Source organism: Galeopterus variegatus, unplaced genomic scaffold (genome assembly GCF_000696425.1).
Source record: "Galeopterus variegatus unplaced genomic scaffold, G_variegatus-3.0.2 Scaffold739, whole genome shotgun sequence".
In the NCBI taxonomy this organism is placed as follows: Eukaryota; Metazoa; Chordata; class Mammalia; order Dermoptera; family Cynocephalidae; genus Galeopterus; species Galeopterus variegatus.
In genome coordinates, this window is record NW_007726850.1 from 68728 (window position 1) to 85353 (window position 16626).

Here is a 16626-nt window from a genome sequence, read left to right on the forward strand (position 1 = left end):
AGGGTAGACTTCAATTTGAGTATCCTTCTTGAGCAGCAGATGTTTTGTTTCCAGTTGAATAATAACATTAATAATAATAATTATTAGAATAGATACAATGATCACCATCATCATTATTATTTCAGCTACAATTTTCTGTGCATCTTGTGCCAGGCATTCTGTAAACACTATGTATATGTGTGTGTATATATAGTTTTAATCTTTATAGCCATGCTGTGACATGAATAATCATGTCCTTTTTTTAAGAGATGAGAAAACTGAAGCTGGGGAGATCATGACTTACCCAAGGGCAGAGGATTGAGAGGAGCTGGGATTGAAGCCTGGTCCTACCATCGTGCCCTGCCTGCCTTCAAGGAGCCTCAGGGCTCCCTGACTTTTAGGACCTCAGTGTCTCCTGCAGCCAGCGGGCACAACCTTGCATGAGACCAAATGTAACCATCCAGCCCATAGCCCACATTCCACCTCCTCCTCAGTCATGGCTTTATTTTGCTGAACAAATTGGCGAGGAGGAGGAGAACGTTCTCTTGGTTCTTTGCTAGGGGGTGTGTTTTCAGCCCAGGCCTTTTGCTGCCTGCCCTGGGCTGTCATGCACACAGCCATATATGAGTCTCGTTTGGCAGCCCCCCTCCTACTCTTGAATTTGGAAAAGCGGATATTTTAGTAGGCTGGAAGAAGATGAAAAGCTAGCAGTACCCATATGTTCCTTGTTTTTAAAAGTAAGGTCAGCGAGGTTTAGAGACTCTTTAAATATTTCAGTTTATAATATTAGACTAGATCATCTGGAATGGAAGTGTGGTGCCCCTAGTCCCAGACTTGGCTTTTTTCTTCATTTCTTTTATATGGGAGGTAGGTGTTTTGGCATTGCAGGGTTCAAGAGTAGTAAAACTTAAATGTAGCGAATAATACCATGATTTGGAGTTTTGTTGAAGCTATGAAAGTTAGTTTCCTTTTTTTACTTTATTAAGGAGGTAGGTGTTTTGGCATTGCAGGGTTCAAGAGTAGTAAAACTTAAATGTAGCGAATAAATACCATGATTTGGAGTTTTGTTGAAGCTATGAAAGTTAGTTTCCTTTTTTTACTTTATTATTATTATTTTTTAAGTAATCAGTGCCTTGAAAAATAGCAGATTGGTACAAGGATTGTAACTGAAACCAAAAACTCCCCAGCTTTAAAGGAGTATAGTCTTTGGCATTTTTCTAAGGAAGCACTTTCTTTACTCATTTAAATCTTCCCAGGTAGAGATTAGACATCCATCCTGAAATGTACATTTGAATAGTTTGAAATTCAGCTCAAGTGTGCAATTTTATTTAAGATATTTTCTTGTGGATTATGAATGGTAAGTGATGTGGTGGCTGTTTTTCTTGATCCCAAGATATTTACAGAGGCCTGGGATCTGAGCGACTGTTTCCTCTCGGTATAGTGCACCTAACATTTTACACTTTTCATGGCACTGTGAGACAAGGAGCGTTTCTACCGCCATGACGTGACCTTGGTCACTAACATGCGCTGCTGAGAGACACCTAGGCGAGGGACGGCTGTAGTCAGCACCCCTTAGAACAACTCGGGAGCAGGACGGAGCCTGCTCTTCCCCACCGCAGAGCGAGCAGGGCTGTATATGCTCGCTGGCATTTGTTGTCATGTCCACCGAACACATCCACTCTTCATACCTCTTTGATTCTAAATTTCAGAAGCAATTTGTCACTTTAGAGAAGGGTGTCATTAATAACCATTATTTAGAACTGTCATGTCTTCCTCTCTATGTGTGAGTGTCTACGCATACAAAAAATTGGCCTTGTTGGTGGCAAACAGTGCCTCCATATTGACAGATTGAGACCTCCACCCCCTCCACCCTCAGCCCTCCTCACAATCGAGTTATTCCACGTCTGCCTTTAATCACCGTGAGGGTGGCGACAGAGAATGGCTAAAGCATGTCCTCCTGGAATTCATTAGTGTTATTACCAAAGACCATGTTGTAAATTGAGATTTTTTTTTTTAACTGCTTGGAAAAAATTTCTCCTTAACTATTTCATTTTATTGTACTTTAAAAAAGATTTTTCTCATCAAACATTCAAACATTTGAAACAGAGTAGTTCAGAAACCCCGACTTCAGATTCCACTGGGTTTGGACCCTGAGCAGTTGTTCCTAATGAAGCAGAAGTCGCATCTGGTCACCCTTGGGCTCGGGCAAGGGCCGAGTGGTTAAGAAAAAGAGTTGCCATTCAGTGTATGTTAATGCACATTGTTATTCTTTACCATTAAAATTCCACTAAAGTACTAATAATTACTGTTAATATCTTTCAGTGGAAACTTACAGTAAAGGAGCGATAGTAGAAACAGTATTTAAAGGAGAGCTGCCGGCATGATAAGAATGCAAATAAGTGTTATTAGCCTAATGATTTTGCCGTCGCCATGGCTGTGCGGCAGCAGTGTTGTGAATATGTCATCCGGCACCCGTGAATTTGGAAAGTGTGTCAAAACACAACTTCAATTAGTTTGCTCTAATTATGGCTCTGGAGAGTTTGTAACTACATCACTCCTCATTAAAAGAGATTTTCTTATATGGATTAATGTAATATACAAAGGAAAGTTTCAAAGTTCCCAATGCTATTTGCTCCCACTGCTAGCAAGCTCAGAGCAGGCCCGATGGAGCCATGTCTCAGGCTGCAGGCCCAGCCAAGGCAGGGGGCCGAGCACGGGCTGCCGCGAGGGGCTGCCACGGAGAGGAGGCCGCGCTGCATGGGGCCGCTCTGTCCTTCTGGCTGGTGATCTGCTTCCTACTAAAAGTGGCCATTTGCAGGTGGAGCCTTGATGGTTTCTGCAGGAGGGTCATTGAACCTATCTCAAGCCTTCAGGAGAAGATTGCTAATCTGAAAATACCAGGATGTCCCCCATTCTTAGGATCTCCGTGGAGTCTGGAAGCAGAAAGATTTCTAAACCTACCACAGCCAAGTGCAATGTGCAAAGTCAGCCTTTGGTCCTGTCCTGGGGCCCTGAGGGAGATTATGTGGGGAAATTTGTTGTTTTGGGTCATGTGGAATCACATGGTATCTATGAAATGTCAGTAAAAGTCTTTTCATATAGTGAAAAAAGAGTACATTAAAGAAACATAATCTCTCTAAACTGATTTGTAGTTATAAATGCTGTTATTGAGCCTTTGCCATTTTGAAGGAGGAAAAACAAGTTTACATCTTGTTCAGTTACTGACTGTCCCTCCCCTGGGCCTCAGCTGTGCTCCACAGCACACCCCTTTGGAAGGCTCCCCTCTTCCAGGGTGCAGACAGCGTCACCTTGTCACCTTGTCTCAAGTCGGCCACACAAGGCTGTTTCCTTGAGCTTTCCCACCTCCCCCATCCTCCTGAGCAGCTGGGCACAGCAGCATTGTGACTTCCCAAGTTAAGGAGTTCAATGGAGCATGTTGAATCCAAGAGTTAAATTTTAGAATGCTGGTTGAGAAGGCCTGGGTTTTGTTTTCCTCCCAATTTATTTGCAGAATGGGGAATATGCAAAATACAGATTTGAATACATTTTTGTTGGCCTTTAAGGTTCTCTTTGTCATTGTTTTTGGTGAGTAGTGTGTGCGCGCACGTGAGAGAGAGAGAAAGAAGAGTAACTTGGGTCTTCTTTACACCATTCACAGGCAGTGTTACCTTGAGCAAGTTATATCGCTCTTCTGAGCCTCAGTTTCTTCTTTTGTGAAATGGGTAGAACACTTCCTTTGCAGGATTGTTGTGAAAATAAAATGTGGGAACATGCAAAGTGTCATACCTGATGCACACTGGGCACCTATATATATGTCAACTTTCTGTCTTTGTCCAGGGTTCATTTCAGAATTTAGTCTGAGCATGAGCAGTTCATTCTCGTAGAACTTTCTCTTGCTACTGGGCCCCTGCTGCTGCAGCTGTGACTCCAGTCACCAGCACCCCCCTCCAAGTTCTCACAGAATCGGGGATGGGAGCAGGCTCCCTCCCCCACAGAGCTGGAACAACAAAGGCTGTGCTCATAGGTGAGCAGCTGGTAAGGGGTTAAGATAGTAATTGTGTAAGTCTTCCAGGCTTTCTCCCAGTTCTGCGATAATTTGATGAAGAACTTCACCCTAATTAAATATTCAAATTAGGAATAAGTGTCAGTATGGCTTCCCATTGCCTGGAATGATGATTAATTGTATTCAAAACTCTAGTGGCCCACTGTAATCTAAACCAAACTGTTGTTCTTGATTATTTCTGTACCACACTTGCCATGTTTTTGTTTTAAGATTTAAAATAGTAATTGATTTGCCATATGCTGTCGAGCTGCCGTACTTTAAAGCTATGCATTTGGGAACCTGGGGAGGTTGGAATTGTGATTTCCTTAGTCTTCCAGTGGCAGCTTTTTGTTTCCTTGTCCAATGCAGAGTGACTGGTTGGTGTGTGTTTGTGTTGTCCATGAGGAAAACTCATTACATAGTCATGTTGGTAGGTTGAAGTTATATTGATCATGGCACATGGGTTGCTTGAATGGAAGATGCACAGGTCTGCACTTATATTTACTTTGTGCTTTGGATTGTCTCAGTAAAGCAACATGGCGTAGTGGAAAGAGCATGAACTCAAATCCTAGCTCAGTGAGTTTCCTTAGCTGTATGACCTTGGGCAAGTTCCTTAACCTCTCTGAACCATTTTTCCCACATCTGTAGAATACTGCTTAGCTTGCTAGGTTGTTTAGATTACAGATGAAGCATGAAGAATACAAGTGTACAAGTGTCCAATAAGTGGTAACTGTCATAATTATAGATGATTACAGGAGCGAAACCTTTAGCGCCTGCCTCCTTCAGAAAGCCACTCTCTGACTCAGTACCAATCTCCCACTCCTTTGACTTTCGGAGCCTGCGTTGTCCGTATCTTGCCTTGGGACATCTCTTGGGTCATTGTCTTGATCCTTGCATTAGTGTTTCATTGCTCAGGCCTTTTCTCCCCTACTGTATTCTTTCCTTTTTGCAAATGGACCATTGATCCCATGTTCCTGGGTACTTCACAGAGGCTAATGGAGTGTCTGGTGCATGGTTGACTCTCAACAGGTGTTTGTTTGTTTATGCCACCTTATAGTCCTTTATTGCATTATCTTATGATATTTACAGCTTTTTACTTTGTGGTATAAGAGATTTATGTGTGTGTTTCGATTTACTTGTAGGTAAATTCCTAAAGGGAAAGATCTGAGTCTCATTTGGTTTCTTAAACTATCTCAGTGCCAAACATAGTGCTTAGCATACAGCATGAGTGCAATGAATAATGAGTGGGCTGAGGCAGTCGCACCATAACTAACTACAGCAGCCTGTGTGCCTGTTGATACCACATTCTCCCTCCCCTAATGAACATTGGGTCATGTTCATTAGATATATTTGGAATTAAGTTTTAGGTCTGGGCATAGAAAGTTTATGAGATAGTGAGTACCTCTGCGGAGGAAATAAGTCCATTTTAGGTTTTACAAACCTCACTTGTCTTTGCTAGTGTCAATTACAAAACAAAACAAAAGTCTCATCACATGGTGAGAAATGCCAGTAAACTTTGCACATGGTAGTTTCTTTCCGAGGTTGGCTTCAAAATCAATGAGAAAAAAAAAGTCACCACAACTAAAAATATTTTAGTGCTTTAAGTCACTAAAATAACTGACTCTCTGTTCTAGTGGAATCAATTTACAAGAAAAAATTATAGTATCTTCTCACATCTCTGGGTCTTCAGAATCTTAACTGTAACTCAGAGCCTCATTCTAGAAGCACAGGGGACCTGGAGCAGGAGTCTTGGCTGTGAAGTCATTGAGGAGGGTTCGAGTGGTAGTTGGGCCCTTCCAGCTGAAAATGATTCATTTTAATTACCTTCCAGGGTGAGCCGATAACCTGAGCATATGGTCTTTAAGAAATAAGGTTCCCCGAACTGTCACTGAGTGTGGGCAATGGTCAGGGACCTCTTTCTGACACCGTTGACCAGCCTTGGAGAGCGGACACTCTAGAAGGTGCTTATTAAAATGCCAGCAGGTGCAGCAAAGGTCCCCTTCCCTGTGACTCCCTCACCCTGCTTGTGCCAGGTGTTTTATAAGAGCCTTTTTCTTCATTAAATGGCATTCATTAAGCACGTCCTTACACCTGGCACAGAAGCTGTGCGTCACAGATGACTTCTTCCCAGTGGTGTTTTGCAGGAATGAAATGGAATTTCATTTAGCCATTTGCTGTGTTCTCCCTCACCCCACCACCTTAACTCAGTTGTTGTTGCTTTTGCATATTTTTCCCCCAGTACACCCCCCGCCCCCAAATCCATCACTGTCCTTTGCACCTCACCTCTGGCTCTTGTCCACTAGCAGACACATTACGTAAAAAGCAAGCTCCCTTCAGCATCAAGTGCTGTGCTGGCCACTTTCCTGTGCACCGTCTCCTCCAACTCTCCCAACAACTTTGAGAGGAATTCTCGTCCTAGTTTTTGCCACCTTTTTTTCTGATAAAACAATTTCTCATTAAAAAAAAATTTATCTTTTAAAATTATGGTGGACTAACAGATACAAAACTCTGCTATCTACCCTAAGTGAATCATCATGCAGTATACGCATGTGTGTGCATGTTGAAACGACACACTGTACCCCACAGATATGTACAAGTAAATGTTAAAATAATTAAATAAAAATATATGAGAAAGCAAGGGGGGAAAGTCCACACTCTCACATTAATGGCTTCTCTGTCAACACCATGAACATGGTTCCCGGTCCTGGTCCTGCCCCTCAGCCCAGGGGCAGCAGCTCTGTGTGTTGGTACCTACTTCCAGGCTCTTTGGTGTACCACCTAGATGTGCACGCACAGAGATAGACCTTTCTGTGGGGTTGTTTATAATACATGATTCTACAACTTTTTTTGCTTGGTTGATTGTTTTTGTTTTGTTTTGCCTAGCAGCCATGTCTCTGGGATTTGGCCGTGTTGATAGAAAAACGTCTGGCTCATTCCTTCTGCTTGTTCTGTCTGTCCCAGTTAAGTATTATATGAACATTCCACATTTTATTAGACTCATCTTACTGATGGTCATTAAGGCTGTTCCCAGTTTGTTGCTATTACAAGTACTGCCCCAAAGACCGGTTCCTGTCTTGTCTTCCGGTGGCTGAGGTCACACTCCTTGCACGGTTCTGCATCCGAGATCCTCACTCAGCGCCCGTCATAAGCAACCGCCCCCAACCCTCCCACGAACTCTGTAAACATTATTTTATGACTGCATAACATTCTCAGTCAGACATTTTATAATGTTATTTCCATTTTTTGAGTAGAGCATCACAATTGAGAACATGAATTTTGTAAGTTGCTCCATCAGCGTTCACATGCAAGCTCTGGCAAACTCTGTGTCCACATCCAAGCTGTGTCCCTTGGGCCAGCTGTTCAACCTCTCTGAGACACACCTGTGCAGCAGGGTGATCTCAGCACTAGCCATAGGATTGGGGTGGGGATTACATGATGAGTGTGTAAGGACAAACCCTGCAAACGTGTCAGCTGGTGTTACTGTTTTTAATCTTAACCTGAAATGTAGCAAATGACTTATTTATTTCCTCACATTTCTAAAGGCAAGGATAAATAATGATCCTTCTGTCCCGTTTACTTCCCCAGTCCTAAGTCTTTGAATCAGCGGGAGCATGTTTCAATGTATTTCTTCTGGAAAAAGGGACATGAATGATCTTTTGTTGTTGGCTTAACACGTAAAAGACAACTTGAAGGAGTAAAAAATTTCTGAATCACAACTTTTTTCATCTTCAAAACTGTGGCTCCATTGTCTCCAGGCATTTGTTACAACGGGAAAAGTCTGAAGTTGCCGTCAGTATCCACCAGGCTTTATCCAGCTGAGGATCTCTTTTCTTTTCATTGCCTTTTCTGGAATACTGTGAACCACATTGGCTTCTATATTTAGGTCTTTTTTCTTAAACCAGGATAATATTTTCAACCTTACTGAAGTATAATTGATGTACGATAAACTGCACATATTTAAAATATACAGTTTGATGAGTTTTGACATATGTATACACCTGCGAAGGTATCACCAAAGTGAAGATCATGAACCTGTCCACCACCCCCGAAAGTTCCTTTGGGGCGTCTTTATAATACATCTCTCCCTCCTCAGGCAACTACTGATCTGATTTCTATCTTTATAGATTAATTTGCATTTTCTAGAATTTTGTATAAATAGAATCATACCATATGTACTCTTTTCCACCTTGCTTGTTTTATAATTATCTTGAGATTTATCCATCTTGAATATATCAGTAGTTTGTTCCTTTTTTATTGCTGAGTAACATCCATCGTAGAGAGTATGCCACAATTCGTTTAAACAGTTCTCTGCGCTGCTGGTAGGGATGTAAAACAGTGCAGAAGAGTTCCAGTTGCCCCACATCCTTGCCAACAATTGATATTGTCGTTCCATTTAGTTTTTGCCATTCTAGAAGATATGTAGTGGTATCTCATTGTGATTTTAATTTGCATTTCTGTAATGAGTAATGATGTTGAACGTCTTTTCATGTGCTGATTTACCATTTGTATTTTCTTTAGTGAAGTGTCTGTTTAATTTTTTGGCCATTTTAAAATTGGGTTGTCTTCTATTTAGTTGTAAGAGTTCTGTATATATCTTATATATAAGTTGGATACATTTTATAAATATTTTCTCCAGGTCTGTGTCTTGCCTTTTCATTTTTGTGATAGCATCTTTTAAAGAGCAAGAGTTTTAAATGTTTATTAAGTCCAAATTATTGATTTTTTTGGGTCTTATATAGTTTGTGCTTTTTTGTGTCCTATTAAGAAAAAAGCAACTGATGTCTCTTTTCATAATAAGAAAATAATTGTGACCTTATAGACACCCTGAAAGTCTTGAGAACCCCCAGAGGTCCCTGGAGGACACATTGAAAGTTGCTGCTCCAGAAGGTGGTTTTAATAGAACTTTCAGTCCCAGAAAAATAGAATGGCAGCTGTAATTTAATACCACAAAGTTTGTTTAGGTTGTAAATGTGTGTGTGTGGCCGGGGGGGGGGGATAAAAATGGCATCTGTCTCTAGCTGTGTGTCTGCCTCTGCCTTCTCAGCCACCATTCCCTCAACGCTACCCTGTGACAGTGTGAGAGGACAGCAGGCACCACTGCTGTCTGGGCAGAGCTGTCTTCATTATAAGTGGCTAGCGGGTCCCCAAGATTAATGGTAACATTTTAAAAATTCACACAGACCTGGAATCAGCACTAGAAAATACAGATTTAAATTAACAAGGAAAAAGCAGAATTCCCATCAACGGAAATAAATCGTGCTGGCAACTATTGTCACATAATAAAACATATTCTATAACTGAAGGGCTTTTATATGGAGCTGTCTGCAGTTTAGTGGCCATGTTAATTGAATAAGGTGCCTAAGACTGACTTAGGAGGAAAAAAATGAAATTTCCCCTAGCATCTATTTAGCTAGAGCCATTGTTGGCAGCGTGTGGGATGCTGACCTATTTGTTATAGAACAACCAGTCCCTCCTGCAGACAGACGTGACCGCCACCAGCAGTGGCAGTATATCCCACCTCTGCAAGCTGTGCCCTGTCTCCTCTGGACACTTATGGGAGGGGGCTGAGAGGGTGGGCAGGAAAGCTTGGTAAAGCTCTGCTAGGATTTAGTTCTAGTTACTATTCTCCAGTTGCCAAACAGATTTTGGAATAATAATCCATCATTTGAGTCAAGTGGCAGAAATTGTTGGCCTCTGATGGTCAGTCCCTTGCTCCAGTGGTCCAAGACCTACTGGTGATGGTACCGGAAGGTCTTCACTCTAGGTGCCATCCTAAGTAGATACAGTTTCTTGAGTCTTTGGATCTACTTCTTCTTAGTCTGCTGATGATATTTATGAACGCTCCTAAAATTTAAAACACATTGATCTGCCTACTGAGTGGTCAGCTTTGGGACCCATTGAAATTGTTGTCCCTGGGGGCACCAGTGACATCATTTTCTTGGACTCCTCAGTTTTGTTTGATGCTGTTGAGTGCCTCTTCGTTCTTATAACTCCCCTGGCTTGGGTGTTTCAGAAGAGCTGAGCGTCTAGCACCCATGGTTTAGTGAAGCTCCTGGTTTCTTCCTTCTTTCCTCCTCCAGGAACAATGTCATGATTGGGGTATTCCTTTAATCTCATTATATGATTCAGTTATGGGAAAGAAGCAAAAGTGTTGGGTTAACTGATCACAATTTCAAGTGTAAAAATAAGAATTTTATATCTTTTCTCACTAGACACTGTGGTTGGTCATGGGCATGGGCTCAGGCCATTAAATACTCTTCTGAAATATTTTAAAAGACTGCAAAATACTTCATCAAACGGTTGTTCTGTAAGTTTTAACCAGCCCCCTATATTTAATTCGATTCCAGTCTTTGGCTTTATAAGCAATGCCAAGATGAATGTATTTGCTGTTTATGTAAAAACATTTATGAATCAGACATAGTTGCATTTTCCAAACCATTGGCCACCCCAGTCCCAGGGATGAGGAGACAAGTAGGAAGCCTTCCTGGAAGTTTGCCAAAATTTTCTCTAATAAGTCAGACTTATTCACTCATTCAACAAGTAATAAATAATCTTACAGGATTTCCCCTGCTATTTATTAAGTGCCCACTGTGTGCCGGGCACTATTCTCAGCACTGGGGATGTGATGGGAAGAGAAAGTGTAATGAAGATCATGTTCTGGTGACACAAAAACAAATCAGTCCTGTGGAGTGGGAAGGGTTCTGCAGAGTGGAGAGTGGGGCGTAGTGAGAGAGAGTGGCTGGAGGTGGGGTGTGACCTCAGGAGGGGGTTAGGGTGGCCTCTTTCAGGGGTGCACCAAATGAGGAGGAGGAGCCAACTTCTGGAGAGCTGGGGAAGAGTGTTTCTGACAGAGGGAACAGCAAGTGCAAAGGCCCTGAGGCAGGAGGGAGAGCAAGGGGATGGAGCAAGAGAAAGCAGCCACTGAGGCTAGCAGGTGCTAGTGCAGGGAGCATGGACAAGATGTGGTCAGAGAGCAGGGATGGGCTGGAACTGGCGGGACCTTGCAACCACAGGATGGTTTGGATTTCATTCTGATGCAGAGGGGAGGCACCAGTGGGTTTTGTAATCAGGCCCTCATGAGCAAGACCCTAAAATAATGCCAGGGGTGCAGGAATGGGAAGAAGCAGAATAAGAATTGAAACTAGAGTGCTTATATGGGCTCACCACATAGCTGGTTGAGTGCCAGCCACTCTGCCTGCATTGTGGCCAGGTGTGCACTGAGGCAGCACAGTCCTGCTGAAGGCCACCCAGCTCCCAGGTGCTAGTGCTGGGATTCAAACCTACGTCCAGCAGACTCTGGGGGCAGTGCTCTTAACCACTACCACTGCTCTGCCTTCTTGGGTATGTCGGTGGGCCGTTGGTTGTCTAGCTCTGTGACCTGTCAGGGTCACTGAAGTAGTAAGTGGCAGAGATGTTGAGTCCCTGGCATCATCGGTTTCAAAGGGGTCTTGAGGATGGAAAACCACTACCACTGCTCTGCCTTCTTGGGTATGTCGGTGGGCCGTTGGTTGTCTAGCTCTGTGACCTGTCAGTGTCACTGAAGCAGTAAGTGGCAGAGATGTTGAGTCCCTGGCATCATCGGTTTCAAAGGGGTCTTGAGGATGGACACTGCAGTCTTGGCTGAGTAATCTTACTGTGTATACCTGAAAGTCAAGATGATACATCAAGATAACTTCAAAATAATAACAGCAGCCTCCAGAGGACACCAACCTTATCGTTAATTCCTGGCTTTTTCTTTTTATCAGCTTTACCTCTGAGGCCTCAGTTTCCTGTTCTGTTAAAAGGGAATAATTATTCCTATCCAAAAATGTTGCTGAGAGGATTAGGCCAGGTAACCCAGCCCAGTGACTAGGGGGTGGCCCCGCTGACGCTGGGGAACTAGAATCTCATTTCACTCGGAGACTTAGCTGATGGCAGAGCTGTTCCTCCTCATCTGCCACTTTCAGGCTAATCTGTGTCCAGGGACAGCAGGAGCAAAAATACAAAAGAAGCTATTGCAGAGTAGGGAGGAAGCCTCCTCTCGGAAGCCTCCCTAGCCTGGGGGCCTCCCCACTTGCTGCTCTGTGACTACTGTCCCCTGCCTATTCTTGCATCAGCTACTTTAGCTGGGGTTTTTGGTAGCTTGATTTCAATTTAATAGATTCCTATCGAGCCTGCAACTTGAATTCTGTTTTAATTTCACATTTACTGCTTCAACCACACATTGTCTTTGTATGAGAACAGAAACTTTTTCCCCCCCTTGTAAATTCTTGGTTGCTGCTGCCACTGAGATCTTCTTACACTACACCTGTTTTCCTCCATAGTGGAGAGGGGTGGGATGCATGGTATAATACAGAGACCCGTGACTCTCTAATTGGCAGCACACTCACATGCAGAAATGAAATAATAGAGGCCAATGGCAGTTTGTGCTTTTTTTTTTTTTTTAAAGGCACAGGGGTTTTAGTGGATTCAGTTCCCACTTGATTCGGTCAACAAGTGTTCAGTAGTTGTCTACTCTGGCAGAAATTTTTGTAGAAAATGGAGTACCAAACTAATGAGATTTGGCCCAGCTCTTGGGGAGAGGTCACAGTCATGTTAGGGGACAGGCTTATATCAGATGATTAAAGTATATTGTGATACCTGAAGTGAGAGGACAGGCACCAGTCCAGTCTGGGACAAGCCCAGGAAAGGTTTACCAAAGAAGGGGTGGTTGGGTGGGGTCTTGAAAGATAAATAGGAGCTTGGAGAGTGTGTGAGGAAGAACGGAGGCTCTAGGAAGAGTGAGCAGCATGGATGAGGAGACCGGGCTAAGGCATGAAAAACACGGCCTGCTGAGGGATTGACAAGACTTCCACTCTTCCTGGTGGAAGGAGACAGAAGTGACAGGACAGTCTGGGGAGGCAGGCTGGTGTGTGAGACGCTGAAACCAGGGATGTGGGTGTGGATTAGGCTAGCTGGAGCAAGTGTGTGGGTGGGGAGAGCTAAACCAGGATCCTTGCAAACAGCAACCTGGAAAAGATCAGAGAACGAGGGGCCATAAAGAGCCATCCGCGAGGAAGGAAGAGAACCAGGCCAAGGCTGGGAGAGTGGCAGGTGTGGTCAGCAGGCAAAATCCAATGCCCCAGGAGATCCGTGTTGGATGGGGCAGCTAAAGAGCCAGGCCCCTTGATTTCTCTGTCATTCATGTACTTCTTTTTAAAGCCCTGTGAGCCATAGAATTTCACCCAAACAGGTCATTTAGAGGGTCTGTAGCAGGTCATTTTGACAGGAATGAAGGGTCTGCACACAGTAGGTGCCACATAATTGTTCGCAGTTTCGTGATAATCTCCATCATGATTTATGCTTCCATTCCCATCCGCCCTGGCACGTCAGTTTTACTTCCTCACTTCCCCACAGGCAGGCAAGCTTTTAAAATTGTTGATTGGATCTGGTCACCTCTCTGCTTAGAAATCCTTCAGGGTAAAGTCGGAGCTTGTGCTGGGCCCCTCATGGTGTGGCTCAGGGCCCTCTTCCACCTGCTCCCACACCTTCTTCCTGGCCTTCTGAGTCTGGCCACCCTGGCCGCCTCCTGGGCCTTCCCACCGGCCTCCAGTGCCCCTTCTCCCAGCTGCACCTCTCTGGCTCCTGCGCATCCTCAGGCCCCCACTCAATATCACTTCCTCGGGGAAGCGTTCCAGGGAGCCCTCTCCTGCCCTGCCCCTTGTAGCACTTTAGCCTTCCCGCTTTCCATGTGTGAGACCACACTTGTGAGCAGGTGTTCTGTAAATTTGTGGACGTTTTCCTCTTCCCCTGTCTGTCCTGCCATTGCTGAGTCGCCGCAGATCTGTGTTGCTGCGTGTTTGACCATACAGTGGCTGGGCTGGCCCCACTTACTCCTCTGGCTGGCCTCTGCCATCATCCAGGCGTGTCCATCTTCTAAAGTTCTGCTACTGCCTCCCTCTGTGAGCCTCCCTGAGCCCCCAACCCCTGGAGTAGCTGCCGCACTGCCCAGGTTGTCTCGTGTCCTTAGGTTGGGTGCACCTTTTGGGGGCTTTTAAGCTTAGAAATCTTAAAGTCTGGCAGCCCTGCAGCACAGCTCCTCCCCGGCACCTGGAAATTCCCTCGCTGGTACAGTGAGTGCAGCAACAGCACCTGGCCTAGGTCAGCTTTGTGGCTGTGAGGTCCTTGCCATCACACAGGCCCTGTGTAATGCTCTGTTGCCACCTGAAATTCTTAATCATATTTGAACAAGGGCCCTGTGTTTTCATTTTGCACTGGGCCCTGTACCTGCCTCACAGGGGTGTGGCGAGGAGCCCTGGGAGAATGTGTGGCATCTGCATACCCCAGGGTCTGGCACCTGGCGACGTGTTCTAAGGGTCACCTGTCATCATTTTAGTTATGCTCAGCCACATCGTCGTCAATAATTCATTCTTCTGTTTGCTTAGCTTCATTGACTAAGCGCTGTGGTCAGAGGCATTGATCAACTGCTTAAAACCGTTCTGCAGCTGCTCCTCACCTGCTCAGGGTTCCCAAACCTGGCCAATCTTCAGATGCGCTGCTGTGGCTTGTTAAAAATAGATTTCTGGGTTGCACCCCAGCAGGCCCATTGAACCGGACTTTCCAGGGTCGGAGCCTGTGAGCCTGTAGTGTTAGCAAGTTCACAGGTGGCTCTAATGCCTTCAGCTATGCCATCACAGGTTGAACAGAGTTTGCAAGCCTTCATCCTGGGTGATAAAACCCAAACGCCTTGCTATAGCATTTGGCATTCTTCCAGTCTGGCCCTGGCCTGACTTCCTAGCTTCATTTCTTTTCTTTTTTTTTTTCCTTTTTGTCTTTTCTCGTGTCCGGCAACAGATCGCAACCCTCAGTGTCGCGCCCGTACCGGACCAGGACCGGCAACGGGATCGCAACCCTCGGTGTTGCTCCCGCACCTCGCTCAGCCAGTGAGCGGGAACCGGTCTGTATGTGGGATCCGAACCCTCGGCAGGAGTGCTGCCGCGCGCTCAAGCGGCGCACTGTAGCAGTGCGCCACTGGGCCGGCCCCCTAGCTTCATTTCTGATGTGTGCCCTAACCCTGCACCAAAGTGTTGGCTTTCCCTGACTACCTGGGGAATTCCTTCACTCCTTTAACACTCTGGAGAGTCATGAAGCTACGTCCCCTTAAACAGGTCATGTTGCTCCTTCCCTTTGTGCTGACCAACACCCTTTTTCTCTGAGCACATGTCACATTGCACAGTGATTTTTCCTGGCACCTTTATCTCCTGCAGCCTGAGAGCTTCTTGAGGGAGCTCACCGCTGTACTCTTAGTTAGCATCAGTGATGTACAGACCATGCAGATTCCCTACACATGCCAGACTACCCAGTGGATACACATCTCCCTATGCATCCGTCTTCTGGTACCCCCACAGCCCTGAGCACACAGTGAGTGCTCACTTGGGCCCCACTGCTTCGTTCAGCCTGGCCAGTCTGTGGCACAGGTGTGCTCCACAAATGCCCACTGTGCAACCCGGCAGAACAAATGCCATTTCAGCCCTCAGTGCTTACCTCGTACCTGGGAGGGTCCTGCTGCTTGTGGCTAAATCCTGGCTCTGTGGGAATAGCCCCTGCCTGGAGAACCTTTCCTCGCAGGAGTCTACATGCACAAAAATCATTCCAGAAGGTCACGCATGTGTGTAAAAGGCACCATGTAATCGACAACTTTCTTTATGTAATAAATGCTCCCTCCATGGTCTTTTCCCTATGGAAATGACGGTGTGGCCAGGCTTAGGCTGCTCAGCTGTTTCCAACTAACCCCAGTCATCCCACCTGGAGGGTTTGTTTTTGTTGGTTTTTTCCCCCAGACCTGTTGGGTTTTAAATATTTTTCATATTATTTTAATCATTCTTTTCAGCATTTGCTAAAGGCAGCTGATAACCATGCCAAATGGATTATTTACTTTTAACTAAAAACTCACTTATGCTGTGTGTTCATTGTGAGCATTAATGGCTAACACCTGAGCCATAAAAGAGTATTGGGTGAGTCGAAGATGCTTTTCTGAGCACCTACTGTATGCTTTGCCCTTGGGGGAACATGTAGACATAGCAATTCAGAGCAATGAGCCAGTCTGATTTTCAGAGGCCTTTAGCCTCCTGGACTGACATGGTAATAATACTCAACACCTTCATTACAAAGTGCTTCATGCACTGTCATCCTCAGCAGCCCTGTGGGGGAGGTATGGAAGCCTTTGGATAGATAATGGAATAAACCAAGGCTCGTGTTTAGAGCCTGGGTGTTTTGGTCCATTGGCCTACTTTGTCCAGTGGGCAGAGATCTGGATCAAATTGCCCACCTCCTCGGAGCACTTTGGACATACCACAGGTTTGGGAAACCCTTTTTTTCTTCTTGGATGTCCTTCCTGATATGGAAAAAGGTGGCTAGTGATGTCTGGAAACTTCTGAATTTCCTGGGAGGATTCAAGGCTGGTGAGGACATCAAGGTGGAGGCGGGCCAGGAGCACCACTCTTTTCACTCGGAGCTGCAGTTTGGCTGTTGACGGTGGCGGGTGCTTTCTGAGTCTTGGGGAATGCTCCATGCTCCTGGTAACGTTCCTTTTCTCCTCTGTCTCTTTCTCAGGCACATCTCTCTAACACTCCCTGCCACCTTCCGAG

At 45.1% G+C, this 16626-nt stretch overlaps 1 protein-coding gene across 1 annotated transcript in view; it reads left to right on the plus strand.

The window, feature by feature from the left end:
* Window positions 1-16626, plus strand: part of MVB12B (multivesicular body subunit 12B) — a gene marked incomplete at its 5' end in the record, with an annotated part of 116810 nt that overhangs the window by 27273 nt on the left and 72911 nt on the right. The window lies entirely within an intron of this gene.